Raw genomic sequence first — 15,942 nt, 5'->3', positions numbered from 1 at the left:
TTTTTTCATACCAAGGTCATACTAACCACCCCTGCTAGCTCGAGAGTATCACACTGATTAGTTCTTCTACCTGCTTAGTCATAGGTGAAGCTGAGGCAATTACACGTTTCTGGTGGTGAGACTGACAAGCAGTTTTTCACACAGGCACTTTTCATATTGACCTCATCTTCCTCTTTTGATGGGTGAAATCAAAAGATGATTCAGGCTGGATGAAATGATGTTCAGTGATTTTCATCAGCACAACCCACACTTTGGGCCCTATCTTGCCGATCAGAAACGCAAGTAGGACGGCGCCAAGCGCAAGTAGCTGTGTGGGCGGCTCTATGGCGCAGTTGCTATTTTAACGGCGGAAAAAACACACTTGCGTCCAGCGCAAGTGTCAAAAGGGTTGGTCCAAAGGAGGTTACTCAGCCATAGGTGTGGTTTGGGCGTAATATGCAATAAACCAATCCGAGCGTCATTTCACATTCCCTTTAAGAGCGAGAAGCGCATAGTCCATAGCGGCTTGTTATTTTGATGGCGGAATTACCTGGTGGAAGACCGGAGAAGTTCACAGCCGAGGAGACCGACGTGAGATTTACACACATTTTTTGGCCATATATAATTACAAGGAAAATAAAGTATTTACCACTTGAGGAAATCATTGTGATATCCATATCCAAGATATTTTAAAAATAAGCATACATGTAGCCTACACATTGACCCAAATGATTCAGGTTAATTGAAGCTGCGTGACATTTGATTTATTGTATGGCTTTGTAAAAAGCCGGGAGATAGATATATATGGGGATGCGAGAAACCCTCCAAAAGTAAGCAAAGTCAAGCAAGCATGTCAAGATATTGCCGTGATTGTTTCTGCAACGGGGCACCCGAAAACGTTGCCGAAAACGCTATAATGACGTCCGGAGACGTGGGACATCCAAGCTGGAAGGTAACACACGTTCTCGTGCCTTCACGGGAGGTGAATCTGCCTCGACCCAGGATCTGACGGCAGCAGAGGACATCGCCACGTCTACCCTCACGCCTGAGAGCGTGCAGGGATTTGGGGGCATGGAAATCGGCACCCAAGCCAGTGCACCAGCTGACCAAACCCAAGGTACTTAAATAAAGTCCACATACACAGAGATGAGTTTACAAGATTTATAATAATACTGGCATTAAATAAATGCAACAAAGCCATACAATAAATCAAATGTCACGCAGCTTCAATTAACCTGAATCATTTGGGTCAATTGTGTACGCTAGATGTATGCCTAGTTTTTAAATGTCTTGGATACGGATATCACAATGATTTCCTCATGTGGTAAATACTTTATTTTCCTTGTAATTATATATGGCTTGCCAAACAATTGGTGTAAATCTCTCGTGAAGACGACAGAAGTAAAGTGTAGCCTACAGGTCCTATACTGTGCGGGCAAGCACATGCGCCCTTAAAATAGCGTTCTGAATACGCGTAACAGACTTTAGACATTGCGCCTCACATTAGACCAGCTTTTTTTTGGTCAATGGCGCACGGCGCACGGCGTTGTTTTGAAACTGCAAAATACCACTTGCGCCAGAGAAACGCCTTCTCTGTTCCGCCCCCGCCCATGTCGACGCAAGTTCATTTCGAAGCGCGCCTCTGGAGGGAAAATCGCGCTGTGCGCCGGGTGCAAGATAGGAATGATACATGCGTCGGTGACAATGTCAATTGCGCTGGGTGCAAGATAGGGCCCTTTATGTTCTGGTTGTGACCATACAAAGAGCATATCTCAACTATCTTTTATGAGCTCCTTTGTGTAAAAGAAAGTGGTTCAAGAATAATTCTGAAAAAAAAAGAAAGAAATAGAATAGAAGATGGCCTCTGGCTGGCCTCTTGCAAAGAGCAAACTCTTTGTGTAACTTGCAAGGCTACGTGACCACCAGACATGGGTAACAGCTGATGATAAATGAACACAGAGGCTCTACAAAATCTGAAGAGTTTTGAGCATGAAATCACCCTTGCCTAACAGTAATGGTGCGTGTCAAGGCCATGACTGTGCATCCTTGGTAATGAGCTGGTAATGTTTCCATGATGGGAAGAGTCGTCAAAGGGGTCTTTTTCAATGACACAGTGCCTTAGGCTGACTTTTTGTTGGTTTTTAAGACCATATCAACACAATACAATATACCGTACATTATATGTGTTGCACACCTATAGTATGTTTTCACGTAACAGGACAGCATGTTGAAATATAATTCTCCACCTGTGATAACAGTGTATTCCTGCAGAAGACCAATAACTGATACAGGCACCCATTCTGGGGACTCAAATACTTTGGTGTAATTGTGGAAGGAGTCATCTTGATCATACAGCATTGCACTCTTAACAAAGGAAAAAGTCTCATTCCTCTGCACCTGCACCGTATGTTGTCTACAATCTCTGCACAGATAGTAACCTCAGCCTCTACAGGGGATATTCTGTGACGGTAGAGATCTAGCAGCTTGTGTGTGCACCTGGACACTGGCAGTCCTGCTGTTTGTCCAGCTAATCGGTTGAATTGATCCACTCGTGCTCAATAGCTCCCCGTAGCTAATGAACTCGATTCCCGACAGCTTCAACTAAGGCCATGCCACAGGGACTCCAGCGCATCAATTTCAGCTGATTAGCTGGTCTTCTTTGTGTTTCGTGTGTGACATCCCTCCAACTCAACTCAACTTAACTCACAGGCACTTCCTGATATATCCCTGCGCGTGACTAGAGCCGGCAGCCTGAAAAGAGCTGTGGGTGATGTGGAAGTAGGTTCAGATGACTCTGCGTTACATGTAATGGGGTAATGAGAAGAAAGTCAGGGTTCAGGTGGATGTTCATTGAGTGCTGTTCATGAAATGCTGTCATACAGATATGCTTTCACCCATCACTTCTCTCTCTTTCTCTCCACGTTGTCATGGAAACACATAATCAGGAGGAGCAGCTGATGTTATCCGACACATTGAGTGTGTGTCTGTGTGATTCAGAACAGGTTCCATCCACTGTTTTTTCGGGGTGAATGGTGAGACCGGAGAGACTCCTGGGAGGTCAGCCGCTCCTCTATATAAAAAAAACTATGATTGAGCAGCAATATATTTTGATAAATAGATAGATAGATAGATAGATAGATAGATGGATACTTAATTGATCCCGAGGGAAATTAAGGGAACATTCATTGTCTCGGGGGACAGAGGAGTCCACTAGAGCCTGGTGCTACCGGTGCTACAGCCTCCTTGAGATGCAAACCTACTTCAACAAGATATAATAAATAAAAGGACCTCTGGACACACACAAACACATCAGTAGACAGACACATTTAAATTGGGTGTGACCATGTATTCACATAGACACACATGTGTGTGCTTGCACATACTAACAGAAACACACATACAAATAGTGGTACAGACACACACAGACACACACACACACACAGACACACACACACACACAGTTATACACATGTTTCCCTCCTCCCCCACACCTGTGTCACCTGACCCCCCCACCCACCCTCAAGACCTGTGTCACCTGACCCCCCCATCCACCCCCAGATCTGTGTCACATGACCCCCCATAGGTGGTCCATTTAAATTTACATTTAGTAATTTAGCCGACGCTTTTGTCCGAAGCGATGTACAAAGGAGAGAACAGTCAAGCTAAGAGCAATAAAAACCTGGGGCCGTATTCACAAAGCTTTTTATCTTACCACTAAGAGTGCTCCTAACTCGCGCTAAATCATTTTACGTAGGAGTAATTTCTTAAAAGTGATTCACAACGCCTCTGAGACCTACTCATACTAAGGATAATACAAACTCCTAAGCTTAAGATAAAAGCACCGTTGCTATGGATGACGTCGATTCTCATGCACGAGTTTTAGAAGTTTGAGGACGGTGATTGGTTGTTGACAGGCTCTCTCATTAAAAACTCATTTGTGACGTCCCTCTACGATCCCACTATATCAACTGAAAATAAGAGGATAAGCTAGGCTTCAAATTAAGTCATATTAAATAGTTATGGACAGTGCAGTTAGCAGAATGCACACGCATGATGACAAGTTTGTGCATCCAACGGGAATGACACTTTGCACGTTAAGAGAAAAAGAAAGCGATCAATATAAAATATGGCAATTGCATGTAATCAAGGCAGTAATAATTAAAGCACCCAGCAAACTGTTAGTCTATTATATTTCCAGCCCTTGGCCACTTCAAATATCAGCACATACGGCCCTTCAAGCGAAACGAACGTGAAACGTAGCCTAAGCGAAAGCCTACTGGTCCCAGGACCAATACCACTGTCACCCCAGCGGCATCCAGCTGGTAAGTTCTCAAAAACCTGCTGCAGACCGCTCTCCGTTGAAATGCACGAGTCATCGGTACATCCAGGCCACGGTGGGACGAAAACGTCCTCATCTTTTGATGGGGCAATTATTGTAATGTGTGTCCCGTCACTGGACATTCCTGCGATCGCCATGGAATTTATTTTGATCTTGTGTAATTGGCGATTGTCCAAAGGCAACTGGATAAACTGTTGTATGATGTGGGGTCTACAGTGCGCTGATAGTTTGATGAATTAAAGGCTGACTGATGATTCCCAGTGTCGTCATTTGCTTTTCCTCGAAGCCAAATAGGCTATCTTTATGTTTCCAAACATTTCACTTCGGGACACATCATTGTTTAAAGGCGTCATTGCATCCCGTGCTAATTCTACGACAATATTAATACCTTCACGGTTTAAGCAATGTCTTTTATCAATTCCAAGTCGGCTGCAGCCATCTTACGATTTTTCTTTTCTTTTTCTTTTATTAGAACAAGTACCTTGACAATGAGTCTCACACAGAATGGCATACAATAATACATATAGTTATAATAACAATATATATTACAAGTCTATACCAAATAAAAAGAAAACACAAATGGCAGAAGAGTTATCCCAATGCGTTCACATAGTTTCATAATCGATCCAGCTTGTCCAGTCAGATGTCAACAGAATGTTCATTTTAACAGATACACTGTAACAGGTGTCCATCTTGCTAAATAAATGTCCATTCGGAGTCGTAAACTTGCAGTTAAACTTTCCATACAATTCACAGCATGGAGCCTCTGGGCCCACTGGTCCACGGTAGGTGGGTGGGGCTTGAGCCAGTTTACTGTGATCATTTTGTGGGCAATTATCATCATAACTCTGATTATGTACAGTGTGTTTTTCCCTAGCCCCATTGAAGGCATAGTTCCCAAAATCAGCTGCTGTGGGTCAATCGAACTGTCTAAGTTCAAGATCTCCTTTATCTTCCCCTTCACCTCCTCCCAGTACCTCTGCAATTTAGGGCAATCCCAGAAAATGTGGGAAAAATCCCCTATTTGACCACAACCTCTCCAGCAGAGAGGGGAACACTTCTTGTCATACTTAGATATTACTAAGGGTGTTTAAAAATATCTCATCCTTAGCTTCCAACTAAATTCTCTCCAGTTTGGACTACTTAAACATTTGTGCCAGGACATCCAAGAGCTTTCCCATTCTTCATCTGTAATAATGATGTTAGCCTCCAATTCCCATTTACCTTTTATATCCAGTGTATCAATAGATGTGTCCATATGAATTCTACCGTATATACAGGATATTATATGTTTTGTTTCGATTCGATATTCAGCTATCTCCACCCAATACTGTTCAAAATTGCCTGGTGATTCCTTAATTTTTCCCCATTCCTTGTGTGTGGTCAAATAGTGCCGAAGTTGGAAGTATCGGAATAGATCCTTAGATTCAATACCATACTTAGCTTGAAGTTGTGCAAAAGCCCTGAGAGTCATTCCTTCAAATAATTGACTTGTTGTGGTCAAACCCTTCTCCGCCCATCTTCTAAAACCACTGTCTAATTTGGCAGGCAAAAAATCCGAAAGATCAGTTATTTTTGTTGCCCTAGAGACAGATAATGATAGATTTAATACCTGTCGTATTTTCTTCCAAACCTTTAATGTATACTTAACCCATTCATTTTGTATTCTTAGTTTACGCAATGCTTTTGTCGTCAGAAAGGGGAGGGCTGAGAGTGATGTGTTTACTGAACTTTGCTCTATATGTACCCATTTTGTTTCCATATCCAATCTCAACCAGGAGACCAGTACTCTAAGTTGTGCTGCCCAGTAATAACTTCTGAAATGAGGCAAAGATAAACCGCCCTTTTCTTTATGTAAGCAGAGAACTTTGAGTCTCACTCTCGGCCTCTTGTTCTGCCATATGAATCGGGAAACAAGCTTATCTAAGATCTTAAATGTAGATACCGGGACAACAATAGGAAGAGAGCAAAAGAGAAATAACAGCCTTGGCAGAACATTCATCCTAATGGTTTCTACCCTCCCAACCAAGGAAAGAGGAAGCATCTCCCACCTTTCCAGGTCGTTTTTGATCTGGGAAATAAGTTTGTCATAATTTGTGCTGTATAATTGAGAGGAAATAGGAGTCAAAATCACCCCCAAGTATCTAAAGCCCCCTTTTGACCATCTAAATCTCACAAGTCTGTCCAATTGTGTAGGCCAGCTTCCTGTGATCATCATTGCTTCTGATTTCCCCTCATTAACCTTATGTCCTGAAACTTCTCCATAGTTCCTCAGACATTGCATAACCGCTGGTATAGATGACAAGGGATTTCTTATAAACAAAAGAACATCATCTGCAAACAACGATATCTTATGCATCATGCCCCCCTTATCTGCTATACCTTCAATTTGATCATTAACCCTTATTAACTCAGCCAATGGTTCAATACTTAGTGCAAACAAAATAGGAGACACTGGATTTCCTTGTCGAACCCCCTTCTTAAGTTTGAAGAATTGAGAGCAGTGTCCGTTAACTCTAACTCTTGATATTGGGTCTTTATTTAGAGTGTTAATCCATTTAATAAATGTCAAATTAAATCCCATTTGTTCCATAGTATAATTTAAATATGACCAGTCCACCCTATCAAACGCCTTCTCAGCATCAAGACTGAGAAGCATTGAAGGAAGAACAGAGTCTCTAGCTACTGATTGTAAATTTAGAACTCTTCTAATATTATTTGCACCTTGACGGCCCGGGATAAACCCAGTCTGATCAGGATTGATTAAGTTCCTTAGGTATTTCTGCATTCTATTCGCCAGTATAGAACTAAGAATCTTTACATCACTTCCAAGCAGACTAATTGGCCTATAGGCGCCACACTCTAGTGGATCCTTCCCCTCTTTGTGTATGACTGTTATTATAGCCTCTGACCAGCTCTTGGGTGGGTCATTCTCATGCAATGCATAGTTAAAGAGCCCACAAAGCTTAGGCACAAGCTCCTTCATAAAGGTCTTGTAAAGCTCTCCAGGCAGGCCATCTGTCCCTGGGGAACGGTTGTTTTTCAGAGATCTGATGACACCTTCTATTTCACTTTCTAAAATTGGGGCCGTCAACTCCACTGCCTCTGCATCTGATAGCTTTACTAAGTTAAGATCTTTAAATATTCCCTCCATTTTCACCATGTTTGGTGCTTCCTCTGGTGCATCATAAAGATTCTTGTAAAAAGTTTGAAATGCCTCTGCCACTTCTACTGGATGTGAAACCTCAGCTAAGGATGTTGGGTGCCTTATTGTAGGAACAATACGGTTTGACTGCTCCTTTCTCAACTGGAAGGCAAGTAGCCGGCTTGCTCGATTCCCCATCTCATAATATCTTTGATTTGTATATCTGAGCGCCCCCTCGGCTTTGCGTGTAAGTAATTCGTCCAGAGCAGATCTACACTCCTCTAGTTGTGTCAATATATTTTTGTCCCCAGTTACTCTATGCTCATGTCCCAATCTTTTTAGATCACTTTCCAATTGTTTCTCCTTTTCAAGTCTCTGTTTGTTTAATTTAACAGCTATTTCTATACATTTCCCTCTCAGCACCGCCTTAGCCCCATCCCAAAGGGTGGAGGGGGATACTGCTCCATTATCATTTATTGCAAAGTATTCTTCTATAGTTTGTTTTAGTTGCTCTTGGGTTATCGGGTCTGTTAGCAAAGAGATGTTTAATCTCCAGTATTTAAAATGCCTTTCGAAACCCAAGTTCAATTTCAGTCTTACTGGGCCATGATCAGATAGAGTAATAGGTTCTATAACACACTCCTTAATTTTATGAAGGCTCTGCTTTGAAATGCAAATCAGATCAATCCTGGAGTATGAGCCATGAACCATAGACAGAAATGTAAAATCTTTTGTCGTTGGATTCTTGACTCTCCAGCCATCTTCAAGCCCTAACTCTTCCAACATATGTTTTGCAGCTCTAGCTTTCCTGCTAGGGGGTCCATGATCTGTAGGTAATTTGTCTAATTTTGCATTTAAGACACAATTAAAGTCTCCTCCTAAAATGATGGTACCTTTAGCTTCCCTTGCCAATATGGATGCAACATCCTTAAAAAACGAAGGATCATCTTCATTCGGAGCATAAATATTCATGATGGTCAGATCTATTCCATCTATTTTTCCTATGACTGCTATATACCTGCCCTGAATATCCTTTACTTCCCTATGTACTGCAAGACCGCTGGATCTACTAATCAAAATTGCCACTCCTCTCTTTCTACTATTTGGACAAGATGCATAGAACACCTGCTCCACCCAATCTCTTCTCAATTTCTTGTGCTCAGCCTCATTTAGGTGAGTTTCCTGTAGTAATCCTATTGAACAATTGAATTTTTTTAACTGAGATAGAATCTTTTTCTTCTTTATGGGATGATTGATACCTTTAACATTATAACTGACAACCCCTAAATCAGACATAAGTAATCTTGTTTCTCGTTTTTTTTCCTTCCCCTAAAATCCCCTGTGTTTAAAATAAAAAGCCTTACTTCAAAAATGACCTCATTAACTTGTGTGGACTTAACAGACATGTCAAGGATATAAGAACTAAGAACAAGCACATTTAAATGAACAAAATAAACACCTTTAGCTTCCATAAACCCAGCTGGCTGAAGAAATGTGTTCACCAGCCCCTGTTGTATTATAGGCAGAGAGTTGTGACCTCTAACTCTCTCTGGGGAATATGCACAAAGTGCCAAACAAACCACAGACCAAAGAACATAACCAATTCCCTGGTGAGGTTTTCGTCCCATCTTGGGTATTATCATAAAGAAAAATAGGAGCCTTTCACTCCCTCTTACCTTAAATATCACTCACATATACTCATCACTTATATTCAGTGTGGCTAGCCGTTTCAAATGTCATATGAGGGGATAAAATGTCTCATTCCTGTCATGCGTTAAACTTTCAAAAGTCTGTTAGCGTAACCTGTGCACAAGAGTCATTTTCTCAATCCTGCAGAAAAGACCGTAAATCTGTGTCCCTCAGAGATGCCGCTCCTCTTCCTCTCTTCCCGTCCTCCTGCCTTTGCCATGTCAATCTCGAAAGATCACGTTCCATCTTCTCTCTCTCACTCACATGCACCACGATGCCCAACTCCCCAAGGGTCGGCAGAGCCTCTACCAGCGTTGGAAAAGTTTTCACTCCCGTCTCCAAGGTGACTCTAAGCTGCGCAGGAAAGCGGCATCCGGCCCGAATCCCCTTCTCCTTCAGCTGCTTTATTACTGCACGTACCCGCGCTCTTTTCCTCTGTACCTCCGGAGAGTAATCTTGGTCAAAGTATATGAGCTTTCCCTGAAACTGGACTTGTTTCTGCGTCCATGCTTGTCGTAGCACCGCTTCTTTCACTGTGTAATCCTGAAATCTCACAATGATGGAACGCGGAGGTGCGGTAATGTCTGGTTTTAGCCCCAAAGATCTGTGCGCCCTCTCAATATGTACGTTCATTTCAGGCGGTAGTTGCAGCGTAGTTTTAATAAGTTCTTTTACAAATCCAGCCATATCTCTTTTCTCACTTTCTTCAGGGACTTGATAGATTCTCAAATTGTTACGGCGCATTCGGTTCTGCAGGTCATCACATAGGTCAGTGAGGGCCGCCTCACGTCTCACCAGGTGCCGGAGCATCCTGTCATGTCGTTGACTAGTATCTTCATCTACGCCGACTCTGGTCTCCGTCTCTTCAACCCTCTGTTCGAGATTCTCCATGCGTTGTTTTAGATCCGTTACCGACGTTTCAAGTCTAGACAGCGAGGCTTTGGTGTCAGTAAACGACTCCTGATTTTCTTTCCTTAATTCTTTCAGTTCTCGAAGTATCTCCGCCATATTAAATGCTCCTTCTTCTCCACTAGCGTTGCCCGGGGCAACGTTAAACAGCGGCCCTTTTTTTCCTTTTGCCTCTTCTTGGGATTTTTGCTGCTTCCCTGCGTTTCTTGTATCTCTGGACGTGGTCATATCTTTCCTTAGAACTAAACTTATCCCCTTTATCATAAGAATATTATTTTAATCTAGCAAACAGCCAAACCACACTGAGTTTAGAGGGAGCTAACACTCCTTGCGACTTTCTCAGAACATGGCGTCACCGGAAGTCCATCTTACGATTTTTTGTGAATAAGTCTTAGTGACTTAGGAGTCCTCATGAGGAGTTTTAAGCTGTCTTAGACTTAGGTGCTACTTTTAGGGATAAAATACTTTGTGAATTGCTCTTAGTAAAAAAAAATAGGAGTCCTAAATTTAAGACTGACACGCCCATTATTTTTAGGAGTTTCTCCTAAATTCGCCACTTATGAGCTACTTTTAGCCCTAAGATTCTTTGTGAATACGGCCCCTGGTGTAGTCTGTACTCAAAATAGCCCACTGGACAAATCAATAAAGGAGAATCCTGCAAGCAAGGCCTCACAAAAAAACAAGGCTTTAGTTATATTTATACCTTCACTAATGCCGTCTGACTGTGTTGTCTGTTTGCGAAACTGCCTTCATAAGTGCATCCTACTGCCCCCCATTCTAAAAAGAACCATTTATTTGAATCCACCGTTTGAATTATTTAGAACACCAGCTCTGGAGTTTCGATTTGCTCTTTTGATGAAATTGATCTGTTACTAGATGATGCCAGCACTATGCAATGTTCATCCAATTAACTTGAGGGGCTGTAGTTTATCTGCTGCTGGTACATTTCCCAACTTTGTATATTTACTTAAATGTTGGCCAGTTTTTACTATAAGGGAACATGCTTGGGGTGGGGGTTTGTAAATCCTCTTGTGTGAAGTTAATAAAGCCCAACATTTTGATTATCATATGTATTGTCATCTGCTTGCATTTTCATACGCAGCATAAAATGATTCTTGCGGTGCTTTTATAACAGCTATGGTGTTCACACTGAGAGAAAACAACAACAACAACAAATTAATGCATGCCTAATTAAAACATACCAGTAATAATTTGTTTAGGTAATATTGCTGGAATATATTTAAATTTGAGGCTTCATGAATCAAGTAATCAATGCTATAATCCATGTTTGTTTGTCAAATCTTTTATATTTTTTGTTATCAAGAAATGACAGAGGGATAGAGGGATAGAGGGACGGACAAAAGGGGACCTCTGAGTCTGCAGCACATGATGGGTGCATGAGTGTTCGCCTGAAAGTGGGGTCAAAAGTAAAACAGATACACAATGCACAATATAATTTGAAATATGAAATATAATATGAAAACGTATTGTAACCAGGCACCATGAGCATGATTTAAAGATGTTACTTATTTGGAGATGGAAGGTTTCAATATGTTGATCACATCATAGCAAGTGATAGGAAATTAATGTAATATGCTGGTAAGACGTTGCCATAGTTCATTGGTTCACACCCGAAAGCAAGACTAAGAAATTGTATAAACTCTTAGTGAAACAGCCGAATATACAAGATACTCCCCGACTGTTCATTAGTGTGTCTTTCTGACTATCTTCGCCAGCTTGATGAGATTAAAGACTTCTGCGTGCATTTTCTTTTAGACTTATTTTCTGTCTCGAACTCTTGAACCAAAGGTAAAGTTGTTTCATTGTGAAATTAATGAGAACATTTCAGCCAACAATACACAATATTTATTGAAGGTGTCGTTTCATTTAAAATAGGTACACATTTTGTTTCTATGTCATACTCCTGATCAATAAAAACATTTTCTTTTTGTTTTACACATTATATACAATCATTCCAAGATTAACGACAGGTAGCCAGGGTTACTTCAGCGCAATACAGTACACACATGAACAATGCAACATGCCTCTTGAGAGCCCCCAATCCCAATTCTCCCACAACCCCTCACAGTGACTTCTGCACACAAACCCCATTACCCCTCACCCCAGTACCAAAAGGAAAACAATTATGAAAACTGATAATTACAAAAAAGAAACAAATAAAAAATGTAATGACTTTAAAAACGGTCATATTTTGTATTTATTCCTCTATATCTTCTTTGCCTCTCTGACCTACAGGGTTTTCCTCTTACAGTCTTTTACATTACATTATTTGTAATTCTCTTTATTATCTCTAGCCACAATGTCTGCTCTCTAGCTAGTCTAGTCAAGGCTGTCCTTGGTGCAATGTTGGAACCATGAGGTCAGGAGAGGATAGTGTAAGTTCAGATGTGCTGGATCACAATACAGCTTGTTAGTGATATGCTACCTTAACACAGAGATGCCCAGGGGGTGCTCCAACAGGCATGTGGACCTAGTGGATAGCATGGCTGCTCAGTAGCTCTCATTACTAATATCTGGACAAGCTGTGGACGTGTTGTGGAATGAGATGATATCAAATGGAAAAAATACCAGCACAAAATCATATGGATAATATGGCCTTCTAGTTAATCATTTCTTGGCAAATTCAAGAACCTCATCTGCTAATGGTGAATTCATTTGGAATTAAATCTTAAAAATTAAAAAATTCCGTTTCTGCTCTCTCTCTCTCTCTCTAACATATCTGTCTTCTTCAGGGGGATGGGTGCGATCCTGAAACATTAACGGCATCTCTTGAAGCCTTTCATTCACAACGATGACAATGATGATGAAGAAGAAGATATGGACTTGTGCTGGGGGATGTTGGAATTCCCACTGCCTATTAATAATGTAAAAGAAAATGGGGACACACAAGTCACCTGTGTCTGAACCCGTCCTGGTCTAAAACTGAAATTACACACGCACACAAAAGCTATGAGCTAATCAATATTCATTCCTAAGGAGCTTATGGTGGTGAAAATCCTTTCGCTTCTGTGAGAATGCTCTATGGTGCCAGGCGACGATCTGCTGTAATTGTCGACAAATCTCCTAAATCTTTCACAGAATTAGGGGAAGGGGTGTTCCCATCAAGATATCACACTGAGCTGATGTTCCTCACCAGAGGGAATCTAAGAGCAGTATTTGCGAAGATTGCAAGAAAAGGCCAATAGGCAATTCTCAAGGTGACAAACCCCCTCATGAGCTGTGCAGAAAGGGTACTGCGTGTATTGTATTGACTGTGTTTGGCTCCAACCAAGTTTCTGGGAAAGGTGTCATGTGCTTAACAACTGGCCCTTCAAGTGTTTGAACTCGGCAGGACATCACAAGAAGATCAAAAACCTTTTGCACCCCTGGACAACACCAGGCATGTTGAATCAAGAAGTAAGAAACGTGACCTAGCACCTGTCTCTCACTGCATTTCCACGTTCAGCCTGTTAGCAAAGTACATTTTTAAATATATAACAGGAGGTAAAAGAACCAAGGTCGATGGCAGCTGTGACAAGATCAGTCACTCCTTCATCCCAAAGCTTTGTTTATGTTGTGCACTTGAAAACAGACATGGGGACAATAATACAATAAAAATAACACTACAGGCATAGGCTTGGACATTTTTTGTCTCTGCAAAGTGCACCTTGCACTTTAAATTCATGGTATAAGACGAGGAGAAGCAAGGCATTTAGTGTTCCCCTGTAAAAAATTCAAATAAACAGATACTTCCCTGGCAGATACGTCTTAAAATCCTAAAAGCGCTCAGACCATAAATCAGAGTGGACTTTAAGGGCCTCGGGTGTTGTTCACTCTGACTCATATCGCAGCACACAGAGCGCACGTAGGCAAAAAAAAAAAAACAGTCTGCTTAGTCGCCACTGAATAATGAGGACGTTCTCATCCAAACCCTAAACGTTCGGAAGTCTTCGAGACAGGTTTGCCAGCACTGATTCATCACTGCTGCTGATTGGGATGGTGGACTTTGCTTCAGGAGCAGTGCGGCATAATCCAAACAGTCAGCCATGCTGCCCCCACCCCCGCCCCTGTGAAGCCAAGGCCTTGTGATGTTTCTTTCCGTTTGAATTGCGCCGCCTTCCCCACCCTCCAGGATTCTGGCCATGTTCGCTGAATGTAAATGTGGAGTGGCGAGTTTGGCAGCCATCACACAGGTGAGTGAGCCTGACATCAAAGTGAGGGAATGGATCGCCCCAAGATTCGGGGGAAGCATCTCGTGCATGCTAACGGGTTTAAGTCACCAGACAGGCCGTCACCTCGGGAGCAGTCATTTTTGGATCCCACTTTTTGGATTCCACATATTAGGTTTACTGATGTCTTTAACACATATCTGTTCAAAACATGAATGGAATGGACAGTGAAGGAACGTGCATTGTCTAACACAATGAATACTACTCTTACTACAATGAGGAGTTAGCTGATGATGTGTAAGCTGTTAGCTCAAGTACAAAGGCATGGATGGCCAGTAGATGAGTACTGAGTACTAAACAGTACTGAGGCCTATACCACCTACACTTCAAATTCTTCTTCACAAGACCGGGGCAAAGGTGTTAAGATGCCCTGGCAGGGCCAGCGTAGTGCAGCAATGGCTGTGCAGTGGCAGAGCAGAGACCTGTCAGATGTTTACTCAGTAAAAACAACTTTTTGCTGACCTAAAGGTAAAGGTGTTTCTCTCTCTCTCTCTCTAAAAATTCTATTATGAAAAATTAAATCCAGAAAAAAACCCTCCAGCCTTTAAAACAGCAGGCACGTGAATAATGTCCTCTGGAGGGACAGATAATGTCTCAATAAAGAAAGACACCCAACTAAAAGGCAAAAGATGAGATGGCAAGATGGAAACTAACAGCGTTCTGGTACACGATAGGGGGAGCTTAACCCAAGAAGCCAGGGAAGGAACTGACTTTCAGTAACGTTTTTATTGTTTCATGAACTGTTCATTCACACTGACAAACACCAAACTGAAACTGCTTACTTGTTCCCAGTGCCATGTTAACCAGCACATTCTGAGATTCGCATACTGCACAGGAGCCCAACGGCAGCAGTGTGGTCTAACCTCAACAGCAGAGGCATGGTGTCTTTAGTCCAACTTGAATTAAAAGGGGGCCAAAGACGGCTCCTTGAGATACATTACAACCTGCTGGCAAGAGGGAGAAAAACTGCTGACAGATCTGCAAACCTGAGCATACAATCACATTGATGGACATTTCCTTTTAGATTGCTGGACGGAAAATAATGACAGATTGACAGATCAATGCAGAGCCACAGGAGACATCACACAGAGACAGCTACAGCAATCAAGAGCGAGAGAATAAGCAGGAGAGAGAGAGACAGAGACAGAGAAAGAGAGGGGGAGAGAGAAGGAGGGGGAGAGAGAGAGAGAGAGAAAGAGTGAGAGAGAGAGAGAGAGAGAGAGAGAGAGAGAAAGAGAGACAGAGAGAGGAGAGATTACAAGTAGGAAATCTGCTGACCAGCTCAGCATAATCATTTCAGATGTTGCACATTTACAACCCTGGGAGCACGGCAAGATTAGTGTGAAATCCACAGCCCCACACACACACACCACAAATTTAAAACCCCAACAGAGTACTTGATCAGAGCAGTGCTTAAGTGATATTTATATTTCAGTCACATAGTTCCCATTCACCTATGCAGGGCTGGTGCACATTGATACTGATACGGATACTTCTGTTGCTGCTGCTGCTGCTGCTGCTGCCTCTGAAGCACTTTTAGTTTCTTTGCATTTCCGTCCTCGTGGTCACATCACTGCTCCTGCTAATTCCTCTCAGGGAGATCCCACTAGCCTCAGGCCCACAAACAAGACAAAAAAAGAGAGAGAGAGAGA

This window comes from Sprattus sprattus (genome assembly GCF_963457725.1).
Source record: "Sprattus sprattus genome assembly, chromosome: 2".
NCBI classification, from domain to species: domain Eukaryota; kingdom Metazoa; phylum Chordata; class Actinopteri; order Clupeiformes; family Clupeidae; genus Sprattus; species Sprattus sprattus.
Note: the sequence above shows the minus strand (reverse complement) of the source record.